The sequence below is a fragment of the Neofelis nebulosa genome, chromosome X, assembly GCF_028018385.1.
Source record: "Neofelis nebulosa isolate mNeoNeb1 chromosome X, mNeoNeb1.pri, whole genome shotgun sequence".
In the NCBI taxonomy this organism is placed as follows: domain Eukaryota; kingdom Metazoa; phylum Chordata; class Mammalia; order Carnivora; family Felidae; genus Neofelis; species Neofelis nebulosa.
The window spans coordinates 28334435-28355963 of NC_080800.1; the positions used below are offsets into that span (position 1 = coordinate 28334435).

The 21529-nt window shown below is 37.0% G+C and overlaps 1 protein-coding gene and 1 pseudogene across 16 annotated transcripts in view; both read right to left on the minus strand.

The window, feature by feature from the left end:
* The window catches only part of DMD (dystrophin), a 2138536-nt gene that overhangs the window by 1403181 nt on the left and 713826 nt on the right, over window positions 1-21529 (minus strand). The window lies entirely within an intron of this gene.
* LOC131502964 (RNA polymerase II elongation factor ELL2-like) lies at window positions 491-4139 on the minus strand (annotated as a pseudogene).

Here is a 21529-nt window from a genome sequence, read left to right on the forward strand (position 1 = left end):
TGGATCCACAATATTAAAAAAAAATATTTCTATTGACAAACATAAATTGGTAGGAGGCAGAAAAAACACTGTCACAAATGCAGAGAACCAAAGTCCAATGGGGAGAAAATAACTCAAGTTTACTAAGAGTGAAACTTTAAACAAGCAAAGTCTCATTTTTAGAATCTTAGAGCAACTCATTTGGAATTTTAAATACAACCAATCAAAATTGCACCGGCATTCTTCTCAAAGCTAGAACAAACAATCCTAAGTTTTGTATAGAACCACAAAAGACCCCCGAATAGCCAAAGTAATGTTGAAAAAGAAAACCAAAGTGGGAGGCATCACAATCCCCGACTTCAGCCTCTACTACAAAACTGTAATCATCAAGACAGCATGGTACTGGCACAAAAACACACACATAGACCAACGGAATAGAGAACCCAGAACTGGACCCATCAAATACATGTCTAGCACCATGACTCTGCTTGGTGTTGGTCAAATTCACCTGTTAGAGTTTTGTTTTGTTTTGTTTTGTTTTTTTGAGGTGAGCCAACTGGTTATGAAGTTGATTGCATACATATTTTTCTTCATGATAACTGGGACTAGACTGCTTGATCTTCTGATATTCTTGTAAGACTTCTTCATGAACATTCTGATTGTCTTTTGAACCCAGATAAAGCTGATTTAGCTGTGCATCCAGTTTCATAAATCTTCTACCTACAGTCTCCATCCTGGCACACAAGGCCCTGTACCCATCAAACTCAGTATTGAAGTCATCCTTGGGTAATTCTGGCATTGCTCAGAGGAGACGATAGCAATATATTTTATCAAATAATCTAGGAGTGCAATTGTTGAAGAAGGCTCCATAGAGTCAGTACAACCTTCTTTAACTCCTTCATTGGAAACTGGACTGAAGTTGCTCAGCTTGGCAATTCCTTCTTCTCCTTTAAGGTCCTCTTCGTTTTTTCAGTTGTTGCAATGTTGTGTTTTTTAATTTGGCCTTTTTCCTTCTGTTTTTTAGACTTTTTTGCACTTTGTGTGAGACCGAATGGTTTCCTTCCATAGGCTTTGGGCACTTTAGTAGAACTGAACCAGGGGATAATGTTTCCAGAGAAGTTCTAGAAGAGTATTTGTCTTGCCTGTCGTCATATATACTACTGTTTTGACTAAAACTGTTAAAAGGTAGGTCTTGAGTCCCCTGGCCTTCTTGAGTTCTAGGGGAATTAGAGTGAGAATTTAGTCTGAGGAGGATTGGAGATGGGCAGGTGGGTTGAAGGCAATAGTGAGGGGTAGGGATGGCAGCAGTTGCAGGGGACGGCAGGGGGCCTGCAGATTTTTCACGGGTGGGATTCAAAGGGCAATTTAACATCGGAGGCATTCTTTTTGTCAGGTGAGGTCTTTGAGATTTTTTATTCATTAAAGGATCAATGAAATCTGAATCCAAAAGCCATATCTGAGGAGAAGATGCAGCATTGCTACTAGAACATGCAGGAGATTCTGAATGGCTGGTGCTGGCAGCATTCTGTGATAGATTCAGCTTTCTCCAGAGCACTGACTCTAATGACTGTTTATTTCACTGTATCCAGGTCAGTGTCTTTGAATCTCTTTAAAAACATAATCCTTTACGGTAAACGAGAGGCCCTTAGGATTCAGATTGGCTACCTGTTGCAGAATTGCTCCGAGGGAGTTCCCATCTTGGTGATTGACGCCAACTTTCTGCTCAGGTATCTTGTGGGCCTTCAGTGCCAGCAAGCAAATCACACTGTCCCTACGTGGCCAATGAGAAACACTGCTGCTGCCCTGTGTCTTTTGAATCATATCTGCAAGGTTCCTGGGGGTTGACCGTTTCCTCTCAGGTACGGTATCTGAAATAGCTTGAGGTGCTTTCTGAATTTACACTCTTTTCCCTACATACGGTCCACCAGGTTTGTTAACTTCTGTGCTTTGGCTGTGGGACTCCCCCTCTGCCTCAGGCATTCTTTCTTGTATCATCTGATAGGAGTCATTGGTTGCATATACTGTAATTTTATCTGGCATAAGACCCGGACAACTGAGCTGGGAGACCCCAGAGCTAGCGAAGGTTTGCTGGATACAGTCAAGGCTGCCCTGAGAGTTGTCTTTATCCACATTTGACAAATAGAAAATAAAGCCATACACTTCATTAGGGGGATCATTTTTAGGAATGTTGACAAGCCCTTGGAATACCTGGAACTAAGCTGAAGGTCAAAAGGAATTACTATAAAACCTTGGATTGTGAGTACCTTGTTCTTTGAATGTTCTGCAAGACAGGCAAACATTTCTAAGAAATTTTAACTTGATAAATGACTTATGTCTTGCAATACGAGCAGTACATGATGCTGAATGTCACATGAGCACAAGGGAGTCAGTGGCTCTTCTCTCTATCTATCTCCCTCTCTCTCATCCACCCACTCCAGGATTCTGGGTGATCGTCTCCCATGCTTGGATGCTTGGTCTTAGGCCACAGTGTTTGGCACAATTCAGTGATTTTTCACAATGTTGGAAAGTGCCCAGAAGTGGCACTAGTGTAGTAATTTTTGCCACTTCAAAGATCCTCTGGACAGTCCTTTGCTTTTCCAGACAAGAGTAAGCTTAGTAATGTTTTGCTTCATTCTAGGTCATTGGATAGTTTCCTTGTTAAAGTTTCATGAAAAGAAAAAGATTCTGCTGACCCAGTAGATACAAGTGATTCCATTAGTGATAGTGAAAGTTGTCCTACACAGTAACCTTCCTCTCCTTGTCTTCCTCACATCAGCCACGAAGGCTTTCAAAGGTAAGTGCAGGTTAATTTATTTTTCTTTGTATTTTGTATTTTCCCTATTACTTCACATTATATTACAGTATTGTAATCGTTTTTATATGAGTATTTTTGGGTGGTGGAGCGAGTCATCTGAGTTTCCATTATTTCTTGCGGACAAATTCACTTAGATATACAAGTGCTTTGGATTACAAGCATGTTTCCAGAAAGAATTAGTGTCACAAACCAAGGGTTTACTGTAGATTCTTGCGGCTCTGACAGGTCTCCAGCGCCCAGATCGCCATCTCAGTGAGCTTCACATGTAGGAGGGTGATGTTGTCTTATACGACAGCCTCTAGCCCTGCCCACCACGCCCCTTCCCTGGGCCCTACCCTCCACTGCAGCCGTCACCACAGCTAAGGCCACCCCACAGCTGATGTACTGTCATATATCCAACTACCAATGGTGTTTAGATGAGAAAATATATGTTCAGATAACAGCTGTGCAAAGGGAATATTTTAAGACAAAAATTAGGCATCATTTATTTTAATTCCATTATGATGCACTTCAGAGTCTAAAACTTCAACTTTTTTTTTTACTTTTGTGTAAATAAGAGAATTATTTTCCCACAGCGCAGATCTTTACAATGAGAAGTAGCTCAAAATAGAGATATATTTTATTTTGTATAGAATTAGGGCTAGAAAAAAATGTGTGTAACTCATATTTTTTACAAGTATATTTGGTATCTGAGATAAGTTTTGCCATAATTTCTGCCATATTTGATGCTACATGTTTAGATTCATGTATCTAGAAGATAATGATATATGATTCAAATAATACATATGCAATGAGCATCATGAAAAAAAAATCCACCTATTCCTAGGAGGCTTGAAGACCCACCTAATTTTTTCAAAACCATCTACCCTACCAACTTTCCAAAAAGGGAGTCCTGTGCATGAGTAAGGAGTAGGCAATAACATTTTACTAACAGTATGAAAATGATCATGTACTCATATTCAGCATGGCCACAAGTGAGTTTTAGGTGTTTTTCAGGAATGTCAATAAAAATGTTATTGCTTTCAACATAATGCAGCTGATTTTCCTATTTTTTATAGTTTCACTCTCTACTCCTTTTGAATTATGTTAGTTTATGGCAGAAGAAACAGCACTGAAATAATAACGCAAGATACCCAAAGGAAACATGCTGACATAAATCAATGAATTCAACAATATTAGCCATTTAGTTATTACAACCAAGTTTTTTTTTTTTTTTTTTTTTCTGAAACATATTAGAAGTTCTTTAAGTTCCTAGTGCCGATGTCAGGACACATCAGGTAAAATGGTATGTAATAGATCTGTTAAAAACATTAGCTCCAGAGAAAATCTTACCCCTTAAAGCCATCAACTACACTATCCACCTGATTTGAGGAAAAAGATATAAAAGGCCAAATTGTGGGATGCTGACTACACCCATTCAACCCCCCTGGAGACGGGAGTGAAGGTGAGGAAAGTACCTTCGTCATAAATGAAAGAAAACGTACTGAGACTTCTAAATAGGTACAGCATCGTCTCTCCAGTGCTACAGGACACATAAAGGTAGTGTCCACTGAAGTAGCATCTTAGGTTTGTAACCTCATAGATTGATGATTAAAATTTATTAATTTTAGTGGACTTCCTATAAAACAAATCTGAATAGGGGTGCCTGGGCAACTCAGTCAGTTGAGTGTCCGATTTTGGCTCAGGCCATCATCACACGGTTCATGAGTTTGAGCCCCATGTTGAGAATGAATGGGATTGGGATTCTGTTTGGGATTCTCTCTCTCCCCCTTTCTCTCTGTGCCACACAACTTGTGCTTTCTCTCTCTCTCTCTCTCTCAAAATAAGTAAATAAACTTAAAACACATCCAAATAAAGACCTCCATATACTAGATTCCTTAAGGTTGTTAACTTTATAGAAATTCCAAAGTATTCTAATGTGGTACACTTTACACTATAGCTGTTTTTCACTATATGAATGAGTCACAAAAACTAATAATAAATATTCTTTTAGATACACAGTAAACCTATTTAACACAACTATTTTAAGAAGTGCCTTTGGTAATCCAGTCATTATAACAGTTAATTTTGGTAATTTACTGAATGCTTATAATTCAACCAATCCAATATTTAATTAAACTTGCAGCTAATGATAGCCTCTAATTCATTCATTCATCCATCATGAATCCATTTAAACAACAAATATTTATTGAACACATGGTGTATGTCAAAAATGAACAGAATAAAGAAGTTATGGGCTCAACTGTGTCTCATTTTTATTTTTGCATCTATACTTTATTTAGACACATTTATATCTTTTTTTTTTTAATTTTTTTTTCAACGTTTTTTTAAATTTATTTTTGGGACAGAGAGAGACAGAGCATGAACGGGGGAGGGGCAGAGAGAGAGGGAGACACAGAATCGGAAACAGGCTCCAGGCTCCGAGCCATCAGCCCAGAGCCTGACGCGGGGCTCGAACTCACAGACCGCGAGATCGTGACCTGGCTGAAGTCGGACGCTTAACCGACTGCGCCACCCAGGCGCCCCAAGACACATTTATATCTTAAAGAGAGAAGAGGTTAACGAAAAAATGCATTATAGTTTCAGTGAGTTAAGAATACAGCTATTCCGGGACGACTGATTGGCTCAGTCAGTTAAGTGCCCAACTCTTGATTTTGGCTCAGGTCATGATGTCACGGTTTGTGAATTCAAGCCTTGCGTTGGGCTTTCCACTGACAGCATGAATCCTGCCTGGGATTCTCCCTCCCTCTCCATCTCCCTCTCCCTCTCTTCTCTTTCTTTCTCTCGCCCTTCCCAAGTCGTATGTGTGCTCACTCACTTTCTCAAAACCAATAAATAAACTTTAAAATACATAGCTATTTCCCTATGATTCTACACATAGCACATAGGTCTACAAAGACTTATATCTTAATGAAAGAAGATGTTAGTTGAAGGATGCATAACATGAATTAGTCTCAATGAGTTCAGCACAGAACTATTCTGATATACATCTACACTTATATTCTGAAACATTTATAACTTTTTTATAAGTTTTTATTTAAATTCCAGTTAGTTAACATACAGTGAAATATTAGTTTCAGGTGTAGAACTTACTGAGTTAACACTTACATACAGCACCCGGTGCTCATCACAAGTGCCCTCCTTAATCCCCCTCACCTATTTCACCCATCTCCCCTCTGGTAACCACCAGTTTGTTCTCTATAAGTTTGTTTCTTAGGTTGCCTCTCTTCTTTTCCCCTATGACTGTCTTGTTTCTTAAATTCTCCTCATGAGTGAAACCATGTGGTATTTGTCTAACTGACCTATATCACTTAACAAAATACTGTCTAGTTCCATCCCTGTCATTGTTAATGGCAATATTTCATTCCTTTTGATGGCTGAGTAATATTCCATTGTGTATATATGCCGCATCTTCTTTATCCATTTATCAATCGATAGATATTTGAACCGTTTCCTTAAAATTCATACGTTGAAGTTCTATCCCCTTCTACTACAGAATGTGACTGTATTAGGAGACAAGGCCTTTATAGATAGGACCTTTACATAGGGTTTTTCATTTGAAATGGGGCTGTTATGGTGGTATCTAATTCAATCCAACAGGTGTCCTTATAAAGAGAGGAAATCTGGACACACGGAAAGACACAAGAGACACGTGAGCACACAGGAGACCATGTGAAGACACAGTGAGAAGATGGACATCCACAAGCCAAGGAGAAAGGCCCCAGATGGAACCAAACCTGCCAATACCTTGATCTTGGACTTCAAGCCTCCAGAACTGTGACAAAATAAATTTCTGTGGTCTAGGCCACTCAGACTTTGGTATTTTGTTAGAGCAGACCACACAAGCTAATACAAAAGACATATTTAAGACTGATTCCATGGCATTACAAAATATCTCGTAAAACTGAAGTTGTAGAAAGTAAAGATGTATTTATTACAGTGGGGAATTTTTATTTATTTTTATTTTTTTAATATGAAATTTATTCTCTAATTGGTTTCCATACAATACCCAGTGCTCATCCCAACAGGTGCCCTCCTCAATGCCCATCACCCACTTTCCCTTCCTTCCCACCCCCCATCAACCCTCAGTTTAGTCTCAGTTTTTAAGAGTGTCTTATAGTTTGCCTCCTTCCTTCTCAGCAACTTTTTTCTCCTTCCCCTCCCTCATGGTCTTCTGTTAAGTTTCTCAGGATCCACATAGGAGTGAAAACATACGGTATCTGTCTTTCTCTGTATGACTTATTTCACTTAGCATAACACTCTACACTTCCATCCACATTGCTACAAAAGGCCTGATTTCATTCTTTCTCATTGCCAAGTAGTGTTCCATTGTATATATAAACCACAACTTCTTTACCCATTCATCAGTTGATGGACATTTAGGCTCTTTCCATAATTTGGCTATTGTTGAAAGTGCTGCTATAAACATTGGGGTACAAGTGCCCCTATGCATCAGGACTCCTGTATCCCTTGGGCAAATTCCTAGCAGTGCTACTGTTGGGTCATAGGATAGATCTATTTTTAATTTTTTGAGGAACCTCCACACTGTTTTCCAGAGTGGCCGTGCATTACAGTGGCAAAATTTTAGAAAACGCATTTCAATTACTAGAATAAAATCATTTAAAATCATTTAAATAGAGGAGATTTTTAATAATTTATTGTGATTCAACTTCCCAAATACATAAATGCTATCACTTTAGAGTTTTGTGTTTTATATGAGGAAAGACACAAATATCTAGACACATATCTATGGTCTAGATACATGTCTAGATACATAGACCTAAGTGTTATGTCAGTCAACTGCTTGTATTACTTCTCAAATTAAAAAAAAAAAAATATTAACACTTCATTTTCAGGTAATAATTCTGGCAATTCTTTAAGAGTTTGGTATTATTACCCCCTACTCCCCCCAAAAATCAAGTGACTTTCAGAAAATTCATGGCTAAATCATTTCATCTGTCTCAAAAAAATTATGGTATCAACCCCTTAAAGAATTGTCACAAATATTAAACAAGATTATGTATTGGAAAGCAGTTTTAATTGGAATTGAGTTATATGAGTGTTCATAGTTATTTACATTTTGTTTGATCATCGTGTTTATATAAAATCTTCTGAGAACTAGCAAGGGTCATCTATTTTACTCTACTCGCTCTAGAAAGGTAGTTATTAAATCTTTGTAAGTAGTTGTCTAGATTTCAAGTATAGTCTTCTTTAAAGATTTCCAACACAAGAGAGTATACATAACCTTTATTAACACATTCCACTGCTTAAACCTATCTTACTCTCAGAAAACCACCAATGAACTGACTGTAAGTCACTTCTGTTATAATGTGGGCATGAAGCTTTTTACTCACCTCAGTAAAATTAGATAAGTGAATTAGAAATTGCTTGCTCGTAGGCTGGACATGTTTGCCCACAGGTAGATTTTTGTAATGCTGTATGCACAAATACAAATGGATGTACACTGTGCTTCACTTTATGAATTTATCTGGTTATTACTTAGAAATATTGGCCCTGATTTGAGTTACAAAGACTAGAGCTAAGCAATTCGAAGATTATCAGTCAGCTCTATAATCAGTCAAAGATGCTGCTTCTTATCAGTGCCTAAAGGGACGTAACCAAATTGATACACAAGTCTCAAAGATTGGATTGAATGAGGCTGACGGAAAGCTAAATAATTTTTTTAAAGAATCATTCCAAAATCATTCCAAAAAAAAGAAAAGGTTTGAGTTTCCATTTTAAAAAAAATGAATCTTTCAAGCTGTTAGAAATAATGCATCTTTTTGTGAAGCTAGGTTAACATTATGCACACAAGTGAAAATGAATTATAACATCTCATAAAGTGATACGAAGAAATTAATTTTTATTTACGTTCTCATTTTGTCTTGGCAGTGAGAGAAGCCAAAGGTCAGTTCACTTGCTCTAACACACTTTTGTGGGCTAAATCACAACTCCATTATCATCTATGCTTAGATCCACAACGGGGAAACTTTCTCCCTCCCATTCAGTTTACATCCCATATTTTTAGACCTACCAAGGACACTTCTCATTTGGGTTCCTTTGTTTGGATGAGTTGGTTTTTAGAAGCAGAAGTGCAAAGTGACCATCAGAGAAACATTTGGATAAAGGCAACTGAGGAAAATCTGATAAGCCTGGAAGGTAAAACTTAAGTGCCTTGACCTTTGAATTTATTGAGGCGAGTGACAGAATGTGAGAGCTAAACTGTGCCCATCAAGATTGGCATTACAGGACAAACTGTTCACATGAGTATGCCCACTAAGAAAGAAACAATTATGTGCCATCAACCACACAACATAGCAGCAACTAGGATTTATAAGAAAGGGAGACAGCAAGCAGCGCATCTCATTTAGTTTAAGACCCTGGAATATACTGTCCCGCTGAACAAATTTTATGCATAATGTACCTTCTGATAAATAACATTACCTGATTTTTCTTTCCTAGCTTATAAACAACTATAGAGTTAAAAAGGATAAGCAACTTCACCTTAATGATAATGAAATGGAAATAACATCTAATACCTTAATGAAAGAAATAAAATAACGCCCATTATGAGGCTAGAAATGGGGCAGTGTATTACCGACTAGTGTTTTGCCAATTCTAGGATTCTCTTCTCAATGTTACATGTTTTTCCAAACTGTGAACCAAAGCAGTATATTATAAAATGGCATGCCTTATATCCTCACTGTCTAACATATGGCCCAAGGTGGAAAAACGTGTCCTGATATATTGGGAAACACTTACTATAAGTTTCTCTGAGAATATCATTCCTACTTCTATTTAAATGGTCTTGTAGGATTGTTGACTGAAAAGGAACTTGTGACTGCCACTTCTCAGTGTGCAGTTTAAAGGTGAGAACTGGACACTGAGATGAGTTCTGGTCATTTGTGACAAGGTGAATAGTACTGGAGGGTATTATGCTAAGCGAAATAAGTCAGTCAGAGATAGACATAGATATCATATGACTTCACTCATACGTGGAATTTGAGAAACTTAACAGATGATCCTTGGGGAAAGGAAGGGAAAAAAAGGTAACAACAGAGAGAGAGGCAAACCATACAAGACTCTTAAATGCAGAGAACAAGCTGAGGGTTGCTGGAGGGGAGGTGGTTGAGGTGATGGGTTTAGTGAGTGATGGGCATTAAGGAGGGCACTCTTAGGGATGAGCACTGGGTGTCAAATGTAAGAGATGAATCACTGAGTTTTACTCCTGAAACCAAGGCTACAATGTATGTTGACTACCTTGAGAATTTTTAAAAAAAGTGGGGGAGGGGAACCAGACACTGAGATGAGTTAAGTCACTTGCCTAAGGCCACAGAAACCACAGGATTGAGTTTCTGGGATCAGACCTCAGATCCATCTGGCAACAAGCCCGTGTTCTTTCACGATGTCATTTACTCAGTGGAACATGCGACATTCAATATGCCTTATAATGTGTGCTACATAACCTAGTGAGATGTACACATGCAGAATCCTTTTTGAGTCTTTTCATATTTAGTTTTAACAGAAGTTTTACTAGACTTAAGTATACATTTTATCAACCCACTTAACAAGGATTTGAAGCATAACATTATAATTTCATCTGAAAACATTTGTGACATTTTAACTCCCTATTTGCTTAAGATATTTTTAGAAAATCAGAAAATACTCACACTCCCCGATCAAGAACATGTGCTCTTTTGCAAGGACTTATTTTTCAAAGGTAAATATGACTGTCTGACTCGTTAATGAAATTTTGTCTTGGTGATTATGCTAAAAACATAGTGAGATTTTTAACTTGAAGAAGCATGTTCCCCTGTGCCATTACAGTCAGTTCCATATATTATTTATTTTTATGAGTTTATAAAGTACTAATGAATAAATCTGGAAAGGCCCTGTTGTTGATGCTGTTATTATTTGCAGGCTACTATTTAATGTTCTGCGGCAGCTTAATAAACTGCTCTCTCGCTCCCACCAGTCTATTCAGCTGGGATACCAGAAAATAAGGAGCAGGAGTCCTAAGGAGCATTCCAGCATCCTTTCCAGTGTTCATCACACTCCTGCGCATTCTTTGGTAGTTTAAGATTTTACTGTTGTTTATTGTTTTGGACCTCACAGGCTCTGAACTTCTTGAAGTGGGGTGCTCCTTACCTTTGTGCTTAGTGTCTTAAGGGGTTATTATGTGAATTTCACATCGTATAGAAATGTCTCAAAGCTTAGTACCACCACTAGAGTTATCAATATGGGGACATTTTAGGCTTAAAAAGTCTTAGAAACTTTTTTGCCTTCTTCTTCATTAAAGACCTACCTTCCAGTCATTTATAGCAACAACAGAGCTATCTATGGTAAATCTGAAGAGGCAGAGAAAGATAGAATCACATGTGAAATCCTATCTTCTCCACCTCAAATTCTAGATCTTTCATACTTACAATGGGCATCAGTATTAGAGCATAATCTGTGAATTGGGGACAGATCACTAGGCATGAAGTACAGATTGCCTAAAGTCTTGTCCCAATTCTACTGTTACCCAAATAGGTATCACCTCTCAGCAAACAGTCTTGTTATGGTTTAGATTTCCCACTAGTGAAATGGAGATAATAGCAACTGCCCTGGTACCTTCCTAGCCAGGTCACAGCTAGGGTCAGATAGGTCAACAAAGGTGAGCATGCTCTGACAACTGTGATAAATTATAGATATGCTTGTGATCGGGAAACATTTAGAGTGTCATTGATGGGAAATCAGCTTTTGCTTCCAGACGTGGTAAGTTTACAGCATAATATAATTTTAATACAGAATACAGCAAAACATTTCAGCATGTCACTAAAACTACTAGTTTTTCATATTTTATCTATGGCTTATTAAGGTTTATATTTTATACAAGAGTTGAAAATCTTTTCCTTTAAAATTTTAAACCAAGAGCATAAGGTTTATATTTTATACAAGACTTGAAAATCTTTCCCTTTAAAATTTTAAACCAAGAGCATAATCTATCATGTGTCTTATTTGTAATCAAGTGAGGGAAAAACAGATAGCCTTCTATGCTTCATTCTAACTCTAGGCATTGAAATACACCATCTATAAGAAATCACAAATTTGGGGCACCTGCGCGGCTCAGTTGGTTAAAAATCTGGCTTCGGCTCAGGTCAAGACATCAGGGTTCATGGGTTCGAGTCCCACATCGGGCTAGGTGCTAAGGGCTCAGAGACTGAAGCCTGCTTCAGATTCTGTGTCTCCCTCTCTCTCTGCCCCTCCCCTGCTCATGCTGTCTCTCTCCCAAAAGTGAATAAATGTTTAAAAAAATGTTTTCAAGAAATCACAAATTCTAATGTATACATATCCTCAAATGTACAAAATAATCTAGTTGTAAGAGAATGGGCAATAATGGGGACTGTAGCTAAATGGAGAGCTCCTGCTAAAGGTGCCAGAGCTATTTGATTCCTACTGAGGTTAATAGTCAGGAAAACACGCAAAGGATCACCAGGTCACTTGCTTTTTCCACAAAGGCTTGACATTCATAGTTTTGTATCACATTTCCTAAACTTCAAATATTGATAACCAATAATAACATTATTAAATACCATGTAGACTAAACAGAACTTTATATGAACATACTTGTAACTTTAGAGGCAAAACACAAACACCTAGAACGAAACAAACTACTCAAACTGACCAAAAAAAAGGAAAATCTGGAGAATGGAAGTGAAACCCAAAAGTGGAAATCAAAAATAGACAATCTTATGTCTATGAAATATATTTAATCTTTCATTTAAAACTTCCCCAAAAAAGAAAATTTCAGGTAGAAATGGCAAGTTTCTACGCCTGCACAATCAGGCGCTTAAACCTAGCAACCTATTACAAGGCAAACAATATGCCAGTATCTTACAGGCACCCAATGGGAAAATTCCAAATCAAATGTTAGCAAATACTAGCAAAGAAATCTAACAACAAAGACAAAAGATTATACATATCATCTATGTTTGGTTTACATCAGGAATGCAAAGCTATTTTAGCACTAGAAAATGAAGCACTGTGATTTTACATATTAAGGGAATAAACAAGAAAAACAAATGATCATCTCAAGTGATCCTGAAAAAAGCGTTTGATAAAATTCAGCACCCAGTAAATGACAAAGCCTTTTAGAACAAGAGGAATAAAAAGGATCTATACCAAACCTACAGGAGATATCATGCTTTATTATGGTGATTTACTAAAAGCCTCACCTTCAGAAACACATCAACAGTAATCTCACTGTACTAGAGGATACAGTATAATAATAACTGATTTAATGAACAAGGAAAGACAGCAAAAGACAAATGGAAATTGAAATTTTAAAAATATACTATTTATAAAAACAGCAAATATATCAAAAAATATCAAAGAAAATGATTAAATCTCATAAAAAGTCTAAGATCCACTATCCTGGAAACTGTGTAACATTACTGAGAGAAAATAAAGGCCTAAATAAATGAAAGGCTATTCCACATTCATGAAATGAAATACTTTACATAATAAAGATATTAATCCACTATAAATTAATCTATATAGTCAATAAACCCAATTAAAATCATAGAAGAGTTTTTGTTTTGTTTTGTTTTGTTTTGTTTTGGTGGGGGCAGAGAAGCTGATTCTAAAATCTTTAAGAAAATGTGAATAAAAATAGCCACAATAATTTTTTGAAAGGAGAAAACAAACATGAAGTGTTTACATTGGCCAAGGTAGATTTAGTGTTTCCTTCATCTTGACTAAACTTTGGCTACAAGCCTCTGACCTTGTTTTTCTTAGAGCACTTAATTTAGAGAATTTTGAACTGTAAATTTTTCTTTGCTCTTTGAGATGTAAATATGCTACAACCCAAGAATGTCCTTCTCAAGGACCTGAAAGTTATCTTTTTGAAATGTAATTATCAAGAAAGACAGTACCCCTGTCTCCCAATCTCTGGGAGGCTAGGAACCTAACTCTGATAAGGCACAATTAGCAAACACATATGGCATAAATATATTGACTACCCAACCCCATAAAGTTTCTCCAATGGTTTTACACCAGCTCATTGCAGCACTTAACAAACTCGTCTGTCTTTGGTTTAGTGGAACTGAGTGCAATCTCTTCCCTATTACAATAGTCTTGATTCCTAACTGCAATAGCCTTGAATAAATTCTCCCTTGCCTGTTTTACCAACTGGTTCAATTTTTCTTTTACAATACCACCAGATGTCAAAATTTATCATAAAGCCACAGTAATTAAAACAGTGTGGTATCAGCCTAACTGTAGGCAAATGTACAAATGAAACTTTATTGGAGTTCATATATATATATATATATATATGTATATATATTCGTATATGAATATATATATTCATATATATATAAATTCACATACGAATATATGAGTATATATAGATATATATATGAATACATATATATATGAATACATATAGTGACCCATATATGTATAAGCATTTGATTAAAAGTGCCAATGTAGAACATTAAGGATAGGATGGTCTTCGCAATAGATTTGCTATTTTAACTTTATCTAAATGAGAAAAAATGGACATTCATCTCTTTTTCACACCAGAAATACTAGATGGATTGTAATATGAAAGGTAAAGCAATTAAGTCCCTGTATGACAATCCAGGAGAGTATACTTTGGGTCAGAGAGTAAGAAATTTTATTTTTAAACTCAGGACAAAAATATACTAACCATAACAGAAAATACTCAAGTAGAGTACACTGAACTTAAAACTTCTGTTTATTAAAAAAGATATCATTAAAAAGTAAAAGGGTAAGGTGCCCAGTGAAAGCAAAAAAAAAAAAAACCAAAACTGAAATGGTTAATATAATCAATAAACAATCAAAACCCAGAATATATATACTTTAAATAACTACAACAAATCACGAAGGGAAATACAGATAATCCAACAAATAGGCTTTTCAAAAACTAGGTATTTCAAATAGCCAATAAAACAGCTGTTAATAGCGCTTTTAATCTCATTAGTCATCACTACATGCTAAATGAAAACAAGAGATGCCATTATAAAACCACCATAAAGGGGCGCCTGGGTGGCGCAGTCGGTTAAGCGTCCGACTTCAGCCAGGTCACGATCTCGCGGTCCGTGAGTTCGAGCCCCGCGTCAGGCTCTGGGCTGATGGCTCGGAGCCTGGAGCCTGTTTCCGATTCTGTGTCTCCCTCTCTCTCTGCCCCTCCCCCGTTCATGCTCTGTCTCTCTCTGTCCCAAAAATAAATAAAAAAAAAAAAAAAACAAAAAAACACCATAAAAGCTCAAATTAAAAATGTGACAATATCAAGTAATGAAGAGGATATGAAGCAATTTTTACCTTGATTCACTACTGATGACAGTAAAAATTTATACACCAACTTTGGAAAACACTTGTGAATACCTGTAAAGCTAAATATGCATATATCCAATGATCTAGGAATTCTAATCTTAGGTATATAGCCAATAAAAAAGCATACATATATTCCCCAAAATATATGTGCAGTTATGTTCATAGCAGCATTATTCATAATGACCCCCAACTGGAAAGAGCCCAAATTTTCTACACAGAACTTAAAATTAAACTGTATATTCACAAGAAGGAATACTATCCAGCCATGAAAATTAATGAACTACTACTATATGCATAATGGAGGTATCTTATAAATATAACATTGAGTAAAAAAAAAAGGTGGTTACAACCTATATATTATGCATTTGCATTTACATTAAGTTAAAAATAAAACGATTCTGAGGTATTATAAATCAGGATAGAGGTCAACTGTGAAGAGCTGTGAGAAGTTTATGACTACTAGGATAGGACTTAACAGGAGTGTCTGCATTGTTGGCAGCAGATTATCTTTTTATCTGGGTGTGGAACTACACGTATGTTACCTTTGTAAGTCTTCAACCTAAAATTATGGTTTGTGTTCTTTTCTGGGTGCTCTGATAAAAAAAATAAATAAATGATTCTGTGCCATAATGTGAAGTTTAGATTTCCTTCATAGACCAAAAAGGCCAGAATTCCCTTTAGACCATATCAGAATTATATTCATAAAGAAAATGATCATTCCAGTATATTCATACATATATACTTATATTCATAATATTCATAAGGAATGTTACTATTCCAATATACTTGCATATATATCCCCTGTAATTATTTTCTCAAGGTCACATAGTAATTTTCTTCTGTGAAATTGAGAGATTAGGAGAAATCACACAGATCTGGGTACCAGTCCCATCTCTGTGATTTGAAAGCTATATGAACTTGGATTTAACTTCATTAAGCACTGGATTTTTCATTTGTGAAATAGGGATAGCATTTCATACAAAGTATGTAAAATTTTTAGAAAATGATGAGCACACAGAAGTGCTAATAATTATAATTATTGCTTCTTGGGCAACAATTGTTGATACTTGGGTTTAGTGAAACTATTTCCATTACATTTAAAGTTTTTTTTAACATGCTATTTATTCACCAAGTGAAGAATTAGAAACTATAGAGAAATATCAAAACTATTTTCATCCATACTCTTCTTCACAAATAATCCCCATTTCTCAATTCTACAGGCTTTAGCATTCCATAGACTTTTTCCCTCCCCAAATTATCCCAAAGGTATGCACAGTAAATACTTTTAATTGCAAACCCATTTCCAAGCCCAGATAGGGAAGAGGTCATGATAGCCCTTCTGAACAATTACTTTCCAGCAGACTATTTTCCTTCCAAACAACAGACACATAATTATGATACACGATGGCTTAAAAAATGGAGTACTCATCACCAAGTAGAAAAAAAAAAAACGCCTCATGGAGAAAAATTCAAACTGAGTTTTCTACACGAAGCAGTTTTTTTTTTAAGTTTATTTATTTTTGAGAGAGAGAGAGACAGTGTGAGCGGGGGAGGAGCAGAGAGAGAGGGAGACACAGAATCTGAAACAGGCTCCAGGCTCCGAGCTGTCAGCACAGAGCCCAATGTGGGACTCGAACTCACAAACCACGAGATCGTGACCTGAGCCGAAGTGGGACACTCAACCGACTGAGCCACTCAGGCCCCCCAACATGAAGCAGTTTTCATACTACATGACCAATAGGAGTACTGTGAGCAACAGGAATCGCATGTACAAGGACAGTGACACAGAGAGTATCGGAAATGGCTTATGGAAATAGAATATAGGTGAAGGGATATGTGGGGGCTAATAGGAGACACATACTGAGAGACAGGAAAGGATCTGACAATAAAAATCATTGCAGGCCTAAGTGATCAGACTCTATCGAGAATAGAAAGCAACAAAGGATTTTAAATAGAGGAGAAACTGTAACAAAAGGCTTTTGAGAGCCAATACTGACTTTAATGCAGAAACTGGATTAGAGAGGTAAGAATTCAGGAAAGGACTTTACCTTGGGTAAACAGTGTGGGGAACAAATATGAAATAATGATTATGAGAGGCAAGGAAGAAATTCTGTGACTGCTGACATGCCAGGGGCTCACAGGGAAAGAAAAGGGACGAGTCTGGATGATTCCAGGTTTTTGGTACAGGTGACATGGTGAATGGCCATGTAATAACAAAAATGGGGAAGTCAGTCAAGGAAGCAAGTTTAGAAAGACATAGAGAACAAAGAGTTAATTTTTACCTTATTGAGCCTGAGATGCCTTTTGGATTTCAAGTTGGATCTATCCAGAACAAAGTGGGATAGAAGAAATTGGGCTCAGGAAGGAGATCTGGGCAGAAGACAACCAGGCTTATCAACCTCTGTTTAGTTTTGATACAACCTTCTGAAGCAATACAGAGAAAAGCCTTCCTCTTTCTACAAGACAATATGTATCCCTTATCTCTGCTTAGGCTGTTCTTAAAATTAAAGAATCCCTGGTTCTATAAACATTCTTTAGAGGATGCCACCATCCTGGTAAAATCCAGCTAAAATTCTAAAATACAAAGTGCATTCAAACCAACGCAGGATAATAATTATTACTCCTTATAATCCAGACACTATACCATGTCCAGGATTGCATTAATTTACTAAGAATCTGTATTATGTTGCTTTAATATTAATCTTGTGCCCAAGAAATGGCTATCTCTCTCTCCATATATGTACACACAGGCATGTGTATGTGTGTATTAAAGAAAATGTAAATGTACATAAATGTACATTTGTATAGTTATATATTTACACACACATATATATATACACTTACATGTATGGACGGGAAGCGAGACCTTCCTCATCAAAAACTTAACTGATTTAATGATATTACTTTTCACAAGCAGCAACAATTCAAACAACAAACATACCCTTTCTGATTTAAAACATGAAAGACACGTATATGACATTTGAATGTGACATTCTAACTTTACATGACATTGCTATAAATCTTCTAAAGTCATGTGGGAGAAGAAATCATCTGTTAACCACTCCAGTTTGGGTAAAATGTACACAGTGTCCCAGCTAACTCCGCAAATGGCTTCTTTCCCCCAAATTTTCTGACACTGCAGGATAAATAAAGGAATCCAATCATTTTCAGTCCAATTCTCTGGCAAATAAATCAGGTACCAGGAAAGAATATATTAAAACACAGACATTCTCCACCAGCCCATATAGGGACAAGAAGGCTGACCTTATCTATCCAGAGACATATCATGGAAGGCTTTGCAAAATCTTTTACGTAAATCCAAATAATTGATATTAATTCCACTCCACTGGATCAACCAACTTAATAAGTTCACCAAAAATCTGTCTTAATAATACCACATATTTGTATAAATTGTTCAATGTCATCTGGTATTAAATTGCTTTTCATGTCTTCATTATAGTGAATGTATTTTAACTCTCAGAGACCTTATCTTCAAAAACTATTATTTCATGCAATAAATAAGTTTAGTAACTCCATCAGATGAGCAAGAAAATTAGCATGGATATATTTGATAATTTGTTCCAAAATTGTATTTTCTAGGTTATTCTTCTTCAGAAAAGGATGCTTGTCTGTATACACTCTTTTGATACACCTTCAATTCTCCAAAATAGTAGGCAGTAACTTTAAAATGAAGGTCATTGAACAAAATATTCCAAACTACTTTTATATGCCAGAAACTCACCTGGGTCTGTGCCTTAGACAATATTAACACATCTAGTAGGATTCTCAAATGGCGATGTGTATAGAGGAACATCTACAAATGGGACTTCAATCACTGCCTTTTCTCTGGAAGATGTTTTCATTAGAACAACTTATATAGACTAGAGGCCTATGTTTCTGGTTCCTTTTTTACTAGAAACCTCCCTAGAACAATAGGTGTTATTTGTGCTCCATTTATAGTCTTTCTCCAGCGTTCAAATGCAAAAGGCTCCTAAGGACCTGTGTACCTTCAAATCACCTCCCTCGCAGGCATCACAATCCCAGACTTTAGCCTCTACTACAAAGCAGTAGTCATCAATACAGTATGGTATTGGCACAAAAACAGACACAGAGACCAACGGAACATGAGAGAGACCCCAGAATTGGACCCACAAATGTATGGCCAACTAATCTTTGACAAAGCAGGAAAGAGTATCCAAAGGAAAAAAGTCTCTTTAACAAATGGTGCTGGGAGAACTGGACAGCAACACGCAGAAGAATGAAACTAGATCACTTAAACCATTCACAAAACTAAACTCACAATGGATGAAGGACCTGAATGTGAGACAGGAAACCATCAAAATGCTAGAGGAGAAAGCAGGAAAAAAAACCTCTCTGACCTCAGCCACAGCAATTTCTTACTCGACACATCTCCAAAGGCAAGGGAATTAAAGGCAAAATGAACTATTGGGACCTCGTCAAGATAAAAAGCATCTGCACTGCAAAGGAAACAATCAACAAAACTAAAAGGCAACCAACGGAATGGGAAAAGATATTTGCAAATGACATATCAGAATTTACACAAGGGATACAGGAGTGCTGATGCATAGGGGCACATGTACCCCAAAGTTTATAGCAGCACTTTCAACAATAGCCAAATTATGGAAAGAGCCTAAATGTCCACCAACTGACAAAAGGATGAAGAAGATGTGGTTTATGTATACAATGGAATACTACTTGGCAATGAGAAAGAATGAAATCTGGCCATTTGCAGCAACATGGATGGAACTGGAGGGTATTATGCCAAGTGAAATAAGTCAGGCATATAAAGACAGATACCACGTTTTCACTCTTATGTGGATCTTGAGAAACTTAACAGAAGACCACGGGGGAGAGGAAGGGGGGAAAAAGTTACAGAGAGGTAGGGAGGCAAACCATAAGAGACTCTTAAATACAGAGAACAAACTGAGGGTTGATGGGGGGTGGGGGAGAGGGGAAAGTGGGTGATGGCTATTGAGGAGGGCACCTGTTGGGATGAGTACTGGGTGTTGTATGGAAAGCAATTTGACAATAAATTATATTTAATATAAAAATTTCCAATATGAGTGAAATCATACAGTTAAAAAAACACCTCCCTTGCTTTGTTTTAGTTTCTACTTAAAGGCCACCTTTGCAAGGAAGCATCCCCTGACCACTCCCACGTAAAACTGCTCCCTTCCCCAGTGTATTTTTTCTTTATAGTTACCACCTTTTTCATAGTATAAAACTTGCTGATTTATTATAGCATGTGCTTATAATGTAAGCTTCATAGAGAAACAATCTATGTTTTGCCCATACTTAACCACAAAGCTTAGACTTGGCTGGCAGCTAGCAGCACTCAAGACATGGTTGTTGAATGAATACTGTTCTTCCACACAGAACACTTCCCTACCCTTGACTGTTGCCTAATTTAGCTTCCACTTTCCTGACCCTCTAGAGTAAAATAGGTCATCTAGCAATGTATGTTTTTGTGCCAGTGAACTAACTCTTCACGGCCATAATATTACATTTCATTGCATCTAATTGGTGCAGGTCCAGGACAGCAGGTGCCAAGACATTTGCCGCTGCCCATCCCACCCACTGTAGTCCCAAATGTCATCTAAGCAGAGAGCTGCTGCTCAATACATGTTTATTGATGGAATTTTGGTGGAGTTTAGCATCATCAGACAATAGTTCTAATGCTTAGGTAAGTAACTAAGCTCCAAGCCCCTTTTACCTGGTAAGCCTCCTCTAGCATCACTCTTTTGAACCTCAGTGTTGTAGCCAAATTTGTTTTTGTTTTTTTTTTTTTTTTTCCAGTTCCTTGAAGGTGCCAGGCTCACTTGATTTACCGCTTCCCCTTCCTGGAAACTACCTGCCTCCACCAATCCCCTTTACACACACTTGAAACATATCCTTTAGACCCTAGCTTAAATACTTTGCTAGGGAATCATTCCTTGCCTTCAAATATCAGTTGAAGTCAGATTAGTGTGTTATTACAAAACCTATTCCTTCCCTTCATATAAATAAGGTGTGTCTGTTTTTAAATATTCACTCATTTTTGTAAATATTTGATTCATGTCTATTTCCTCTGCTAGAGTGCAAGACACAAGAGAGCAGTCACCATGCCTACCATGGTGACCACCGATGAAAGGAATCAGCACTTGATTTCAAAGAAAGAGCCTCAGAAATGGCTACCGTTGTTTCTAGGTTCCACATAAGGCAGCAGGCTCACAGATTACTCACTCCTGACCTAGGAAGGTAATGACAAATTCTCTTTTTTTCACTCTTTTACCTCTGTTACCCAGCACAATCCCTGAGACATAGCAAGAACATAGCAAGTACTCGCTTAAAAAAAAAAAAAAGAAAAGAAAAGAAAAGAAAAATGGAAGGCAG